At 39.5% G+C, this 16,275-nt stretch overlaps 1 pseudogene; it reads left to right on the top strand.

Moving 5' to 3' along the window:
* Nucleotides 1-3,363: 3,363 nt before the first annotated feature.
* On the top strand, nucleotides 3,364-15,992 carry LOC128049523 (cilium assembly protein DZIP1-like; annotated as a pseudogene).
* Nucleotides 15,993-16,275: the final 283 nt, after the last annotated feature.

Below are 16,275 nucleotides of genomic sequence, written 5' to 3'. Positions count from 1 at the left end.
CAATGGTAGGCAGTTTCTTTACCACTGAGCCATGTGGGAAGCCCACCAAATTACTATAGCACTGAAGAATGATTGAAGCATACAGTAGGTGTTCTAGCTGTTCGTCTCTGACCTTATCTTAATATACATTCCCTGAAAGAAGTTCCTGAGGTAACATTTTACTAGATTCATTTGTGAGATGGCGCTGCAAAGCAAGAGTGAGGAAAGGGAAAGGAGGAAAAGACAAAATAATAATGCTGTAGAAACCAAAGACTCCATTTCCACCAGGACCTCTGGGAAGCTTTGACAATGCCTCTTAAAAATGAGCCTCTAGTGGAAAGGCTGCCGATTTGCTCACGATGATTGAAAGTCACCTTTAGGTGCTTCAACATTCAGGAGCTTTCATGCTACACTTGAGCACAGGCTTTGTGAGTTCCTCTGGCTTCAGCAATGGCCCTGAAGCAGATAAGGAGAGCTATTCAACACACATCAGGTAGGTGTTTTTCCACATGTCAAGACTATTTACTTCAGCTATAGATAAAAATCCGAGTCAGACTAAGGAACATGACAGGACACCATGAGCATTTACTTCATGCAGTCCAGGCTCTTTCACTGCTCAGATCTACTCAAGCTTCATAGTAATCCTACACCTCAAGACAGAGCCAGCTTTCCTGGCTCATGACCAGCGCAGTCCTGTAAAGCCCATGCTCAGTAAGGCTTGGTACTTGAAGTTTAATGCTTTGCAGTTGTCATCTTAAAATTCTTGAAAATGTTAGCTTTGTCCTAGTATTTTATAAATGAAAGCTAACAGAACAATGAAGCATGGGGGTGAGGGTGTTGGTATGGGCTGATGGCAAGGAGAGTACTTGAATTCTTGGCTCCTGCACTGTCCTACCTCTGAACACCTCCCTGGGAAGGGTCCTAGGCTGCTACTCCTCTTCCACTAGCCCCACAAGTGCCCAGTTTCCATGACCCACTCTGGCCTTAGACCACTGCTACCAGCCCTCCTTTTCCCATAGCAACTAGGTCACACCAATGTGGGGGAAGGCCTATATTCTACATCCCTGTTTGACCCTGGAAGCAGCCTGGGCACAGGTGCAGGCAGGATTGGTACTGGGCTGCAGTCCCCATCATGTCTCAGACTTGATCATGACAGTTGCAGTCCTGGTCCTGGCCAGCAGCAGTGTGGCAGGTGACTAGGTGGAGATAAGCCTCTAGCCCATGTATAACCTTGATACTCTGTGTTTTTCAACAAGGAGGGTGCAGTCTCTTGAAGTTCACTCATTCATCATGGATTGGGGTTGTGAGTCCTTGGAAAAGAGAAATTGACTCCCCCACCCTCATTCTCTACCTGCCCTCCATAGTGTGTTGGTCCTGTCGCTGGCAGAAGGACAAGTCTGACAACCTAAAGACCTTTTGTGTTGAGTTGAAGGGACATCCTGGGCACCTGTGAAGATCTACAATCCCCCTGGGGGGAGGGGGACCTCCTTACTGGAAGGAACATGACATTTAGTAGCTAACTTAAAAACCTCTGACTGGTCAAGAAAGAGACTAGAAAGAGGAAAGAAAAAGTTTTTTTTAACAATATTTTAGTATCTTTGTGGGAACACCATTTATTTACAATGTGTTTGTTTCTCAGTTGCTCAGTAGTGTCCAACTCTTTGTGACCCCAATCATAAGTTCCTCTGTCTATGGGATTTCCCAGGCAACAATACTGGAGTGGGGTGTTATTTCCTTCTCCAGGGAATCTTCCTGACCCAAGGATCCAGTCCAAGTCTTTTGGGTCTTCTGAATTAGGAGATGAAATTTTTACCACAAGCACCACCTGGGAAGTCCCATATATGTACGTGACCTACATGGGGAGGGAAGCTAAAAAAAGAGTGGGTATCATGGCAAATAGATGTGGAAACAGTGGCTGACTTTATTTTTCTGGGCTCCAAAATCACTGCAGATGGTGATTGCAGTCATGAAATTAAAAGACACTTACTTCTTGGAAGGAAAGTTATGACCAACCTAGATAGCATATTAAAAAGCAGAAACATTACTTTGCCAACAAAGGTCCATCTAGTCAAGGCTATGGTTTTTCCAGTGATCATGTATGGACGTGAGAGATAGACTGTGAAGAAAGCTGAACACTGAAGAATTGATGCTTTTGAACTGTGGTGTTGGAGAAGACTCTTGAGAGTCTCTTGGACTGCAAGGAGATCCAACCAGTCCATTCTAAAGGAGATCAGTCCTGGGTGTTCATTGGTAGGACTGATGTTGAAGCTGAAACATCAATACTTTGGCCACCTGATGCAAAGAGCTGACTCATTTGAAAACACCCTGATGCCGGGAAAGATTGAGAGCAGGAGGAGAAGGGAACGACAGAAGATGAGATGGTTGGATGGCATCACCGACTCAATGGACATGGGTTTGGGTGGACTCCAGGAGTTGGTGATGGACAGCGAGGCCTGGCGTGCTGCGGTTCACACAAAACCAGTCCCTGGTGCCAAAAAGATTGGGGACCACCACTCTGGACTGTTAACTACCAAGACATACATGAGGGAGAGCTACCATAGAGAGCTCTATTCAGAAGATCTAGAGCAAATGTTCCCAAGAGGGTCTTTTATGCCCCACTGGACATGCATACAAATTAGCTGCTGGCCTTCCCATGTGGCACTATCCCTGGGTTGGGAAGATCCTCTGGAGGAGGGTATGGCAATGCACTCCCATAGTCTTGCCTGGAGAATCTCATGGACAGAGGAGCCTGGTGGGCTATAGTCCATAGTGCCACAAAGAGTTGGACATAACTGAAACAACTTAGCATGCACACATGCACAAGTCAGCTGCTAATTGCTTTCACCAAGTCATCAATCTACACATCCCTAAATAACATGAGAAAGGTGGCTCAGGCTGCTGGGGGAGCCTCATATTAAATGGGTAATTATAAATGACTGGCCTGCCTATCTCCTCCTTACTGTGGACTAGAGTCAGTATCAGATTTCCAGGCATCTCCAAAAACAAGGCAGATAAGCAGTTTAGCTTCAAGATAACTTTATCTTAGAGTGTCCTAGTTCCAGAACCTCATTCTGAATGGTTGCTGACTAGGAATGCTTTGCTTTTAGCTTCTTGGTTTGTGGGGTTTTCTCCAAAGTATAGCTTGGGTCAAAGTCATAGCTGCAGGTCATTTATTTATGAGACTCATAGAAATCAGCAGCCAGTTAGCAGGGAAAATAAAACAGGAAAAGAATACTGAACATCAGGGTGGGTGCATTATTGAGGTTTCCATGCAATCACTGAGAAGTGTCAAAAACTGCCATTGTTGGGACACGTGTTCGGTCATGCTGATATTTGTCAAGGATTGCCCCTGGGGGTGTTAATAACTTCCTCCTCTTAGGCTGCATGGGTGTGCAGATAGAGCAGCCAATGATGGCTCTGAAGAAGGCCATGGCCTTAGAGATGGTCTTATGTAGAAATATTCCAGGAATTTTGAGAGTGTGTTGTAAAACACAGTCATCATTAAAATCCATAAATTTATAATTAAGTTATATTAAAAATGAAGTAATTAATACTCAAAATCCATCTTGTCCTAATTATTTCCTATTACCTACCCTCTTGTGATTATTAATCTATTATCTGTATAGTAGAATACTAATATAATGGAGTGCTACTGCATACCTCTTCCCAGAAGTGCATTCAGTAGCTCATGCTGGAGCTTGAAATTGTCCATGGTGGAAATATTTATACCAGGGAAATTAGCAAATGCTACAAATCAGGGCATGATTCCTGCTCTCTCTCCTGCCTCCACTAGGGCCAGTCCACCCTCCATAGCAGAAGGGTGAAGATAAACTGCTAGATCCTTGAGATGGGAAGCTATTACAGTAAGATGGAATTGTCTAACCCAAGGGGTTGAAACAAGAGGTCAATCTAGGATACGTCACACTGGTAGTTAAAATAATCTACTCTTCTCCCCAGCCTCCCAGATTTTATTCCCAAATGGTAGTGAGTAGGAAAGTTATGTTGAAGCTGAAACTCCAATAATTTGGCCACCTGATGCAAAGAGCTGACTTATTTGAAAAGATCCTGATGCTGGGAAAGACTGAAGGTGGGAGGAGAAGGGAATGACAGAGGATGTGATGGTTGGATGGCATCACCGACTCAATGGACATGGGCGTGGGTAGACTCCGGGAGTTGGTGATGGACAGGGAGGCTGGAGTGCTGCGGTTCATGGGGTTGCAAAGAGTTGGACACGACTGAGCAACTGAACTGAACTGAGGAAAGTTAGCTCCTCTCGAATCCCCATAGCCATCCCAAGCCACCTGACATAAATATTATCAGAAGTAGAAATATTTGATTTAGTGATTTTCAAAGTGAAGAATTTCAGGCTGAAAGTTCAGGGAATAAAGAGGCCAGGTTTTGGCTGAGCCACCATCCCACAGCATTCAAGTTGAAATGATAAACAAACGAGTAAAAAGAAAATAATATGGGGTAAAAAATCTTACAAATCCATTCAAAGGTTAAAGAATAGTGGCTGAAAATTGTGTTGGATAATACATATTACATTTTAATCATACATTCACAAGACAGAAGGGATTTTACACTCAGAGGATAGAATAAAGATCAATAGTGCACTCTGAAAAAAAACCTCCTCAGCTAGAAGCTCTCATGGTAACACTATCATTACCTAAGCCCTCCCTCATATCACACCCACACTCATTTTCTCTCTCTCATGTACACATTTTGACAACAACAACATTCTTAGAACTGTTTAATAAAGAATAATAAGTCATATATAAGTGTTTGCTCTGTGTTAGGAAACCTTTTATGTGCTTCGTGTATATTTTCTTTCTCAGTAATTTGAAAATTTAGATCATTCTTACATTTCAGATGTAATGCTTTTGGAAAACCAAAGCACAAAGAATTTAACTAGGAAACAAAACATATTAAGTGGTAGAGTCATGAAATTATTCTGGGAAACTTTTTCTTCATCTTCTCAATCTGAGATATGCTGTTACTTAAAGGCATGACTTCTCTTGCAGCCATATCAAATGGTAGGTGATTTTACACGTACAGGACCTGTAAACATCAAGACATCTTCCTTTCTTCTCATAGCTCTTTCCAGACCACTCTGGTCCCCTGCTCTTTAAGCTAAAATCTTACTCCACTTGAAGCCAATGACAACAGATCATACTGTCTACTCCCCTTCCTGGTTGTGGTCCATGCAAGCCTTCCTATCAGTTCTCATTGCTTGACAATTCTAATACTATAACTCCTTATTACACTTTGGTGATTTCAAATTAAAGCTTGGTAACACAGAGTATTTTTGTTCAAATTACTTAAAAAGGTCTCATCTCTGTATGAATTTTAATAGAGGCTACTCTTTAAATTAATCTTCAGGCAGATCAATTTAAATAGGAGTCTTCTCCTTCAGTCTGAAACCAGCCTCCATCCAGAGCCCAGGCCTAGAAGTACAGTCCAGACTAGAGTTCAGCCTGCCAAAGGTTTAGTACAAGACTGTCCCAAGCAAATGATTTCTCAATTTAAATTTCTTTTAAATTTCATATTTTCATAATTGTCCTTGATTTTACCTCCATCCTACCTCTACCACCAACTCCCAGACTCATACCATGAATGCTATTATGCATAATGGCATGGCATTCAGAAGGCTACCAAAATCAGCCCCTTCTCTGACTACCATCTCTAATATTTCCAAATCACTTTCCTTGCCCATTGTCATAACTTTTCAACTTTCAATTCTTTAATGGTCTCATTTTCATTTTCAGTTACCATCCCCAGATTTCTTTTTACAACTTAGATGCCATAATCTATCATTATAATCATATAATCACATTTGTAGTTTGCCCCAACTCCCTCTGTATTCCTCAGTCAACAAAACTGAAACCTACCTAATTTTACTATGTGTCTTTTAATTGCCTGTAGAATGAGATTAGGGAATATTAGGCAACTGTTGATGGAATCACTTTACATTTAGTATCACAAATTTCAAGTGGATGCCTAGCAATCTTATTGCATTTGTCTAATTAATTCACTCTCTTTCCTTTACCTATTTAAAGATTAGTTTTCACCAGAAATAAGCTCCTATCTCAAACATCATCAGTTCTGTCATTCTATTATGCCATTTTCATAAAGATCAAACAAGCTGTAATGTCCTCCATAAATGACCATTGATTTCTCAACTCTCCATTTCTCTATATCTTAATGCAGCAAAAATTTTAAAAGTGATTTTGCACAATAACTCCCCTGTTTTCCCAATGCACATGCACTCTTTTAGCCACTCCAATTATGCTGATTCTGCCAGTTTCATTAATAATATTGAGTTCCATATTGACAAAATGCAATGGTCAATTTTAATCTTCCTCTTAGCCTCTGAGATATCAAAATCTTCTTCCTGAAACACCTATTCTCTTAGCTTCTGAAGCAGATTCGTAGTTCTTTTTTTTTCTTAATTTTTGTTTTTACTTTATTTTACTTTACAATACTGTATTGGTTTTGCCATACATTGACATGAATCCGCCACGGGTGTACATGAGTTCCCAATCTTGAACCCCCATCGCACCTCCCACCCCATATCATCTCTCTGGATCATCCCCGTGCACCAGCCCCAACCATCCTGTATCCTGTATCGAACATAGACTGGCAATTCGTTTCTTACATGATAGTATACATGTTTCAGTGCCATTCTCCCAAATCATCCCACCCTCTCCCTCTCCCTCAGAGTCCAAAAGTCCGTTCTATACATCTGTGTCTCTTTTGCTGTCTCGCATACAGGGTTGTTGTTACCATCTTTCTAAATTCCATATATATGTGTTAGTATACTTTATTGGTCTTCTGATAGTTCTTTATCCATGCCCAATCTACACCAGAATACTGGAGTGGATAGCCATTCCCTTCTTGAGCAGATCTTCACAACCCAGGAATTGAACTGGGGTCTCCTGCATTGCAGGTGGATTCTTTACCAGCTGAGCTACCAGGAAAGCCTAAATCCACACCCCAGTTGATAACAATAAATTATTTCTATATAACTATGCCACTATCTCTAAAGCATATTCTTTCACACCTAAAGTCTTGGTTACATACATATGTACTCAACTGTCTTCATGTTATTTCCTGGATGTCTAAAAAGTATTGTAATTTTGACATGTTGAAAACAAATTTTCATCCTTGTGCTCCAAAGCCTGCTTCTCTTCTTTCTTCTTGCTCCACATTAAAAATAGATTCCAAATTTGACCACCTCTCATCACTTCTATTTCTACTATATAAGATAAAAATACCACCTACCTGATCTTCTTTCTTCTCTTCTTACTCCCCTAAGTAAAATCTTAAAATGATAACACCTGCCCATTAAAAAAAATAAATTGTATCATGTTAGCCTGCTGCTCAAACTCCACAATAGTTCTCTGTTCCAAAATCCAACTTTTAAACATGTGTGACAGAACTCTAATTAGTTGTTATCATTGTTGTTCAGTTGCTAAGTCATGTCCAACTCTATGCAACCCCACAGACTGCAGGACGCCAGGCTCCTCTGTTCTCCACTATCTCCCAGCTTGCTCAAATTCAGGTCCATTGATTCAGTGATCTATCTAGCCATCTCACTCTCTGTCACCCCCTTCTCCTTTGCCCTCAGTCTTTTCCAGCATCAGGGTCTTTTCCAATAAGCAAGCTCTGCGCATTGGTGGCCAAACTTTTGAGCTTCAGCATCAGTCCTTTCAGTGAATATTCAGGGTTGATTTCCTTTAGGATTGACTGGTTTGATCTCCTTGCAGTCCAAGGGACTCTCAAAAGTCTTCTCAAGCACCACAATTCAAACCATCAATTCTTTGGTGCTCAGCATTCATTATGGTCCAACTCTCACATCTGCATATGACTACTGGAAAAACCGTAGGTTTGACTATACAGACCTTTGTTGGCAAAGTGATATCTCTGCTTTTTAATACACTTTCTAGGATTGTTATAGTGTTGCTTCCAAGGAGAGAGTGTGTTTTAATTTCATGGTTGTAGTCACTGTCTGCAGTGATTTTGGAGTCCAAGAAAATAAAATCTGTCACTGTTTCCAGTTTTCACCAACCTATTTGCCATGAAGTGATGGGACCAGATGCCATGATCTTCATTTTTTTAATGTTGTGTTTCAACATTTCACCATTTTAACTTTTTTACTCTCTTCTTTCACCTGCATAAAGAGGCTCTGTAGTTCCTCTTCACTTTCTGCCATTAGAGTGGTATTATCAGCATATCTACGGCTACTGATATTTCTCCCAGCAATCTTGATTGACTTGTGATTCATTCAGCCCAGAATTTCGCATGATATGCTCTGCATATTAGTTAAATAAACAGGTGACAGTACACAGCCTTGTCATACTCCTTTCTCAATTTTGAACCAGCCTGTTGTTCCATGTCTGGTTTTAACTGTTGCTTCTTGACCAGCATACAGGTTTCTCAGGAGACAGGTAAGATGGTCTGGTACTCCCATCTCTTCAAGAAGTTTCTACAGTTTGTTGTGATCCACACAAAGGCTTTAGCATAGTATATGAAGCCAAAGTAGTTGCTTTTCTGGAACTCCCTTGCTCTCTCCATGATCCAATATATGTTGGCAATTTGAAATCTGGTTCCTCTGCATCTTTGATACCTAGGTTATATATCTGGAAGTTGTAAGTTCATGTACTGTTGAAGGCTAGTTTGAAGGATTTTGAGCATGACTTTGCTAGTATGTGAAATGAATATAATTGTGTGGCAGTTTGAACATTCCTTGGCACTGCCCTTCTTTGGGATTGGAATGAAAACTGACATTCTCCAGTGTTGTGGCCACTGCTGAGTTTTCCAAATAGGCTGGCATATCGAGTGCAACATTTTAACAGTGTAATCTTTTAGAATTTGAAACAGCTCAGCTGGAATTCCATCACCTCCACTAGCTTTGTTCATAGTAATGCTTCCTAAGGCCTACTTGACTTCATACTCCAGGATGTCTGGCTCTAGGTGAGTGAACACATCATCATGGTTATCTGGGTCATTAAGACCTTTTTTGTGTCATTCTTCTGTGTATTCTTGCCACATCTTAGTCTCCTCTGCTTCTTTGAGGTCCTTATAAATTCTTTCCTTTATTGTGCCCATCCTTGCATGAAAGTTACTTTGATATCTCCAATTTTCTTGAAGAGATCTTTAGTTTTACACATTCTATTGCTTTGCTCTATTTTGTTATCTCTCCTAGCTATTTCCTGGAACTCTGCATTCAGTTGGGTATATCTTTCCCTTTCTCTTATAAGAGTATAGCTTAAATAATTCTCTGATTCTCTCTCTTACATTTGTGTGTGTTTTGCTTTTTCTCTCATTCACTTAATCCTAGTCACACTGACCTGTTCTTACTGCCATACTTTAAGCATCCTAATTTTCTTGAATGGCTTTCTGTTCTCTCTGCCGGACTACTCTTCCCCACAGTTATATCCAGGATTCTCTTTCTTCCTCGTTTCTGCTCAAACATTCCCTCTCATGTGCCCACTCCACATGAATCTTTTTTACTCTACTTGATTTACCATAACAGAATTCTTTACTACCTAAATTCAGATATGTATATATTTTTGTGCCTATTGTCTGTTTCAGCTACTAGATGCAAAGCTTTTGGAACAAAGATTATATCTGCTTTGCTTATTGCTATGATCTCCATATCTACCTAACACATGTGTGTGTGCTCAGCCACTCAACTGTGTCTGATTCTTTGTGACTCCATAGACTGCAACCTGCCATGCTCCTCTGTCCATAGGATTTTCCACCCAAGATTACTGGAGTGGGTTGCCATTTCCTCCTCCAGGGGATCTTCCCAACCCAAAGATCAAATCTTTGTCTCTTGCATTGGCAAAGCAGATGTTCTACCACTGAACCACCTAGAAAGTCCAAATACCTGATACACAAGTTTTCAAAGAGAGAAGAGATTGATTGATAAGATATCATTTCAGAAGGAGAAGGGTGATGTAGATAGTTTTGAATTATACACAAAAAAGAAACATTTAATTTTTATCAATGAATGAGAAAACAATTAGGTAAGAAGAATGACAGTATTTACCACATTTGTCATATTTTATTGTAATCATGTACTTTGATCTCTATGTATCTGCCTAAAATTTAATGTCTAGAGTGCACCGAATGGTATTTATGCCTAGCATTCATCTCAACTACAGAACTCTGCGCCTGAAGGAGAAACCAACTGCTCTGTAAAAACCTATTGAATGAGTGGCTTAACAAAAGGTCTTGGACTCAACCAGTTTAGGAGGTGAGAACAGTCATTAGGATAAACCTAGGGAAATAAGAAGTATCATTTACACAGTAGTCTGCTTTAGAACATTTATTTTGCCTGAGGAAAATAAATGCTTCTGGAGAATTAAACTTATTTGGTGAAAATTATGCCGTTTCCCATACATTATCACTATAATGAATATGAACCTATTTGCAAGTCTCTCAGAGAACTAAGAAAAAAAAAATAAGTGAAGTGATGGGTGTAAGGAACTTTGCCTTAATCTGATAAATGCCAGCAACATAGTTTTAAATGCTTTTATTGTAACAGAAATTATAATGGACAAAAGGATAAAGTCTGTTTCATAAACATGCACTGATGTACTGAGGTAAATGCTCCCTCCATTACTCAATATTGCAAGTACCTGATTAGCACAGCAATAAAAATTGATTGACACTGTTTTGGATGTTTATGTCTTTGAGCAAATGTAACAGACTTTTCCTATTAGAAATAAGTGTTTCCAGAAATGCAGTCAGAAGTTTGAAATTAAGAGTGTACATGTTCACTATAGGAAGAAAGAGAATGTGGCAGGGGGAGGAGAGAGACAAAATAGTTACAGAATACAAAAATCTGAAACAGCTTTATTTTTCTGTCCTCCATCTACCTGAATAATCATGTCCCCAACTCTCTAATGCTCAAGACTGGACTGAAGTTCAGCAACATCTGTTATTTTGGCAGTCAGTGAATAGTCAAATAAAGCAACACCATTTCATAATTTATTCTGTAGATCTCTGGCTTTGTACCAGAATACTTAACACTGACATCACTTCTTCATTTTCTTTTTCTCTCAGCATTAGTTTTTTGTATCTGCTCTTTCATTTCTTTCCCTTCACCTCTGTGCCCTGCATCTTGTCTCTTTCACTTTCCCTTTTCCTCTCTCTGGTCTCCTTGTTCTCTTGTACAATACTATCCTATACCATGTAATTAGTAACAGGTAGTATTGACTAGAAAAGAATTTATTTCATCAAATGATATTTGTGGTTTCTTATTGTTACAAATAAGTAACCATAAAAATACACTGGGTTAAATAACAGTGTTTGCAAAATTGGAAAAAAAAAACACCTAAAAGCATTGTTCAAATCATAATTCTTTAAATATTGAAACTAGCATGCTTAGAGCACAGACAATTGTCTGATAAATTTTGTGTACTATACCATATCTTACTTGTTTTTCTATCTGAGTACTTACAGTAGTTCAGAACTGCTAGTAGTTTGAATGTGTTCAGTATTAAAACATGGTTAATATTTTATAAGAAAGTTATTGCTTTTGCCTTGAAATTTTTTATTATTTGAAAGTTATTGTCTCTTCTATATTATTTAGGAAGTTTTCCTATGCTGTAAGTGCATTTCATCTAGAAGACACTTTTTAATAATAAAATATCCTTTGGCTTTTAGAGCAACAGCCAGTGGAAAATAATTGCTTATACAAAGTTTGTTAAACTTAACTTCTCAAGACTGGAACTATTCCTTTATTGAAAGACAACTTGACCTTAATAATATAAGATCAATAATATTATGTTTTTCATCATTCTATACCTTTACATAGAAAGAAATATTTTTGGAAAGAAAGCTATTTGTAGTAAAAAGTAAACAACTTTTTAAATGATGTTTTTATATTAAAAAAAATAAAAGTCTTTTACAATTTTTTAAAGAATATAATCTTAGTCAATATTATCAAAAAATGCAAAAAGCCCAACTTGAAAAGAAAAATGTGTGAGTTCCTTACACCTACCTCTCCCCACATACAGAGATGTTAATATTTAAAATAAATGCTAAAATATGAATCTGCAATGAAAATGTTGCTGTAATGAAGAGCTTTCTTATAACTATCTTTTCAGAATAAACACTTCTAGTTTCTGCCTGTTACACATGGAAGAAACCATGATGTTGGGTGATAAATAAAATGAAGTGCAAGTCAGAGAAACTAAGCCAGGATGAGATGCAAAGAGAAAAGAAAAGGCAATGAACTCAGCATTAGGAAATGTGTCTGCACGGTTCAATGACAAACACAGTTATCACCTCCTTGTAGCATATTACTTTTCCCTGGTGGCTCAAACGGTAAAGTGTCTGTCTACAGTGCTGGAGACCCGGGTTTAAGCCCCGGGTTGGGAAGATCCCCTGGAGAAGGAAATGGCAATCCACTCCAGGACTATTGCCTGGAAAATCCCATGGACAGAGGAGCCTGGTAGATTACAGTCCATGGGGTCGCAAAGAGTCGGATACGACTGAGCGACTTCACTTTCACTTTCTGTAGCATATTACGTTCATCTTTTATGTGTAAAATTGAATAAACGGTATTGGACTTAGGACATTTAAACTATGTGTTCAGTTGCTTCACTTGTGTCCAACTCTGTGAGCTGTAGTCTGCCAGGCTCCACTGTTGATAGGCTTCTCCAAGCCAAGACTAATGGAGTGAGTTGCCATGATCCTTCACCAGTGGATCTTCCTAACCCAAGGATTGAACCTTTGGGATCTCCTGCATCTTCCTCATCCCAGGCAGATTCTTTACTGCTGAGCCACCCAGGAAGGCCCCATTTAAACTATAATCAATTACTATATATTGTGCGTGTGTGTGTGTCATAGAGTGTTTTACTTGAAAGGTTGACAAAATGAAGAGAGATCCAAATCCTCACAGACCATTTAGTTAAAATATTACTTAAAAAAAATATTATTTTGGTGGGGGGAAACAAGAGTACAGCTAGTACCACAAAGTATAAAATAATGCAAAAACCACCTTATATGAACATGTTGACTATTGACGATGTCACTATTAAGAATATAATGAAATTAGTTTTGAGGTATTTTCTAATGCAGGCTGAACATTTAAAAAAGTGGAAAAAAGACTATGGACATATGAATTCAGTATTGACTCAATCTATTCTATTCATAGTCTAATAAATTAACTGATATTTAAAATGGCTACATTATATTCACAAAATATCCAAGGTCAATGTTAGTATTTTAAGTTCTAAAACAACATGTTTACAGTGGCCCAAAGCTGCATATGATAAAACTACTTCTGGAAAATGTAGTTAACATGGGCCTAGCTATATTTTTATTAACTCTAAACTTACTTCTAGATGAAAAATAAGCTGTCTACTCTTAAAATTTCACTAATTTCCACCAATTCCATTTTCAGGATACTAACAGAACTTTATAATAAAACACTTCCAACATGAAAATGTACATAAGAAAGATTATTTTTAAAAAAAGTTTAAAATAAAACCTGCTATCAGTTTAAAAAAAGAATTCACTTAAAAATTAGTTGAAAAAAATACACCTAGAATACGATTCCAAAGAAAAAACTTTTTATGACTTCAGTGACACATTATTTTTAAGCAATAGCAGTATTAAACACCTCTATATGTTTCAAAATACTGTTGACAATTTGCTTTTTTTTTTTTTTTTTTAACATTGCATTAGGTGCCATTGAAGAGACTCTTGTTCTCTGAGAGCCAGTTTCCTTGTTATTGCAGGAGATACTGTCAGGCAGGACAATTATAGTTGTGTAGGCAGTGCTGAAATACTGTGAAACCAAATACTGCTGAAGTCTGAAGGGACCTCCTGTCGCACAAGGTGACAGTTTCACGTCTAAAGAGTCACTCCAATCAGTCACGGTTACTAAGCTGCTTTTCAGTGTACTGGATTCATCCTGAGGTCCTTCTCCCTTCGGCCCTTTCAGGTTAGTTGCACCCCAGGCATTGGCACTTTAGTAGCATTAGACTCATTGTTCACAGGTGGAAGAGGTTCCTTCTCTTCTCTCCCAACTCTTCTCTGCATAGATTTCTCTTCCTCTAAGGATGATATGTCCCAGTCGTCATCATCCACATCTGTACACTTTAAATCTTTTAGTTCTTTTTTGATAAACACGTCAGCAACATTAATCCCACCACCTGGCTTATTCCCTGGCCTTATTCTAGTTCCACCTGCGACTCGAGAGGGTGGACTGGCAGCGGCTGAACACCATCGACGCGGACAAGGTGGCTGGAGCCGTGGACGTGCTCATGCTGCAGGAGAACATCACCTTCTGCAAGCTGGAGGACGAGAAATATCCAAGCTGCCAGTCGTGGGTGGACAAGGTGCTGCTAAATCTCATCTGCCTGGAGCAGCTAACGCACCTCTCAGCTGTACGACCTGGAGGAGCGGCTGTGCTTGAGCCTGGCTGGGGGCGAGCAGAGCAAGAAGCTCCTCCCCAAGCAAGCGGGCAAGATCAAGCCGCTCAAGGAAGAGTGTAAACTCAGAAAGAAATTGATCTCTGCTGCTGCTGCTGCTAAGTTGCTTCAGTCATGTCCGACTCTGTGCGACACCATAGACGGCAGCCCACCAGGCTCCCGTCCCTGGGATTTTCCAGGCAAGAACACTGGAGTGGGTTGCCGTTTCCTTCTCCAGTGCATGAAAGTGAAAAGTGAAAGTGAATTTTCTCAGTCGTGTCCGACTCCTAGCGGCTCCATGGACTGCAGCTCACCAGGCTCCTCCGTCCATGGGATTTTCCACGCAAGAGTACTGGAGTGGGGTGCCATTGAGAAGAGCAAGAAGCTCCTCACCAAGCAAGTGGGCAAGATCAAGCTGCTCAAGGAAGACTGTAAACGCAGGAAGAAGTTGATCTCTACCCAAGCAGCAAAGGATAGAGGCCAAAGCCAGCTATTACCAGTGCCATTTTTGTGACAAGGCCTTTATGAGCCAAGCTTTCCTACAAAGTCATATTCAGTGCTGCCACCCTGAAGAGTCACATCTTGAGTATAAGACAAGGGCACAGATGGACAAGCTCCAAAGTGAAATCAACATGTTGAAGGAGCAGCTGCAGCTCACCAAGTCTCAGCTAGAGGCAGCACAGCATGTGCACGCAGTCAAGTTCTCTAACAAATATGAAATGCAGAAAACAAAAAAGGAAGAATTTTTGAAGTTATTTGATAGGTGGAAAGAAGAAAAAAAGGAGAAACTAGTTAATTAAATGGAAAAAGTCAAAGAAATGTTTATGAAGGAGTTTAAAGGACTAACTTCTAAGAACTCAACATTAGAATATCAATTGTTGGAAATCAAGAAGCCCAATATGCAGATCAAGCCTAACACAGGCATGCTAAAAGATGCACATGAGTTTAAAGAAGAATGTCCTCAGCATCCCCATGATTTCCAAAATGTGATGCAGCTATTTGACAGTCAGGAAAGCAAGTGGACAGTTCATGTTCAGGCTCTTCCTCAAGAACACAAGAAAGAAAAGAGCTGGCTCCTGTCACATAGAGAGAAACCTGTCACATTGAGAGAACCTCAGTGATATATGATCAAAATACATGTAATGTCTTCTACAAGAAAAGGATAGAAGAGCTAGGACAGAGATTCCAGGAGCAGAACAAGCTGATCATCACTCAGAGACAGCAGATTAAAGAGTTCACCACTAAATCATTAAACAGTGACAGTGAACCCAAAGATAATTTTTTAACCTGGCAGACTTTTGAATCTAAGCCAACTGCCCCAGTGGTATCTATGAATGCCCCAGTCCCCCAGACACTGGATGCAGTCAAGTCTAACAATGGCACATGTAAGGGAAAATGAACAGAAATTAAATGACAACTAGATACATACAAGGAAAACTGAAGAATAAGCCTTCCCTCACCAAGGAAATAACTGTTTTGGAGCAGAATTTGGTGGAGAAACTGGAAATCTTGGGGATTAATACAAATATACTTGGTATTCCGAGTGAACACTTGAATAGAGGGCTAAGAACTGTGGATTGAGAATATCCACTGGAAATGGAAATGGCAACCAACTTCAGTATTCTTGCCTGGAAAATCCCATGGACAGAGGAGCCTAGGGGGCTACAGTCTATGAGATCACAAAGAGTTGGACATCACTTAACAAATAAACAACAGCAGCAGTACCATTTGAGTTTGATTGTTAATCTAAGATCAAAAATGTTAAACACAGGAACTTTCTTGTCTCCATATACCAATTTCTCCAAACTATTCTGTAGAAGTAGGTATTAATCCTATAGTTTTGCTTCATCACAATTTCTTGCTT

This window comes from Budorcas taxicolor, chromosome 6, assembly GCF_023091745.1.
Source record: "Budorcas taxicolor isolate Tak-1 chromosome 6, Takin1.1, whole genome shotgun sequence".
In the NCBI taxonomy this organism is placed as follows: domain Eukaryota; kingdom Metazoa; phylum Chordata; class Mammalia; order Artiodactyla; family Bovidae; genus Budorcas; species Budorcas taxicolor.
The sequence above is the reverse complement of the archived record's forward strand: the minus strand, read 5'-3'. Positions and strand labels throughout refer to the sequence as shown.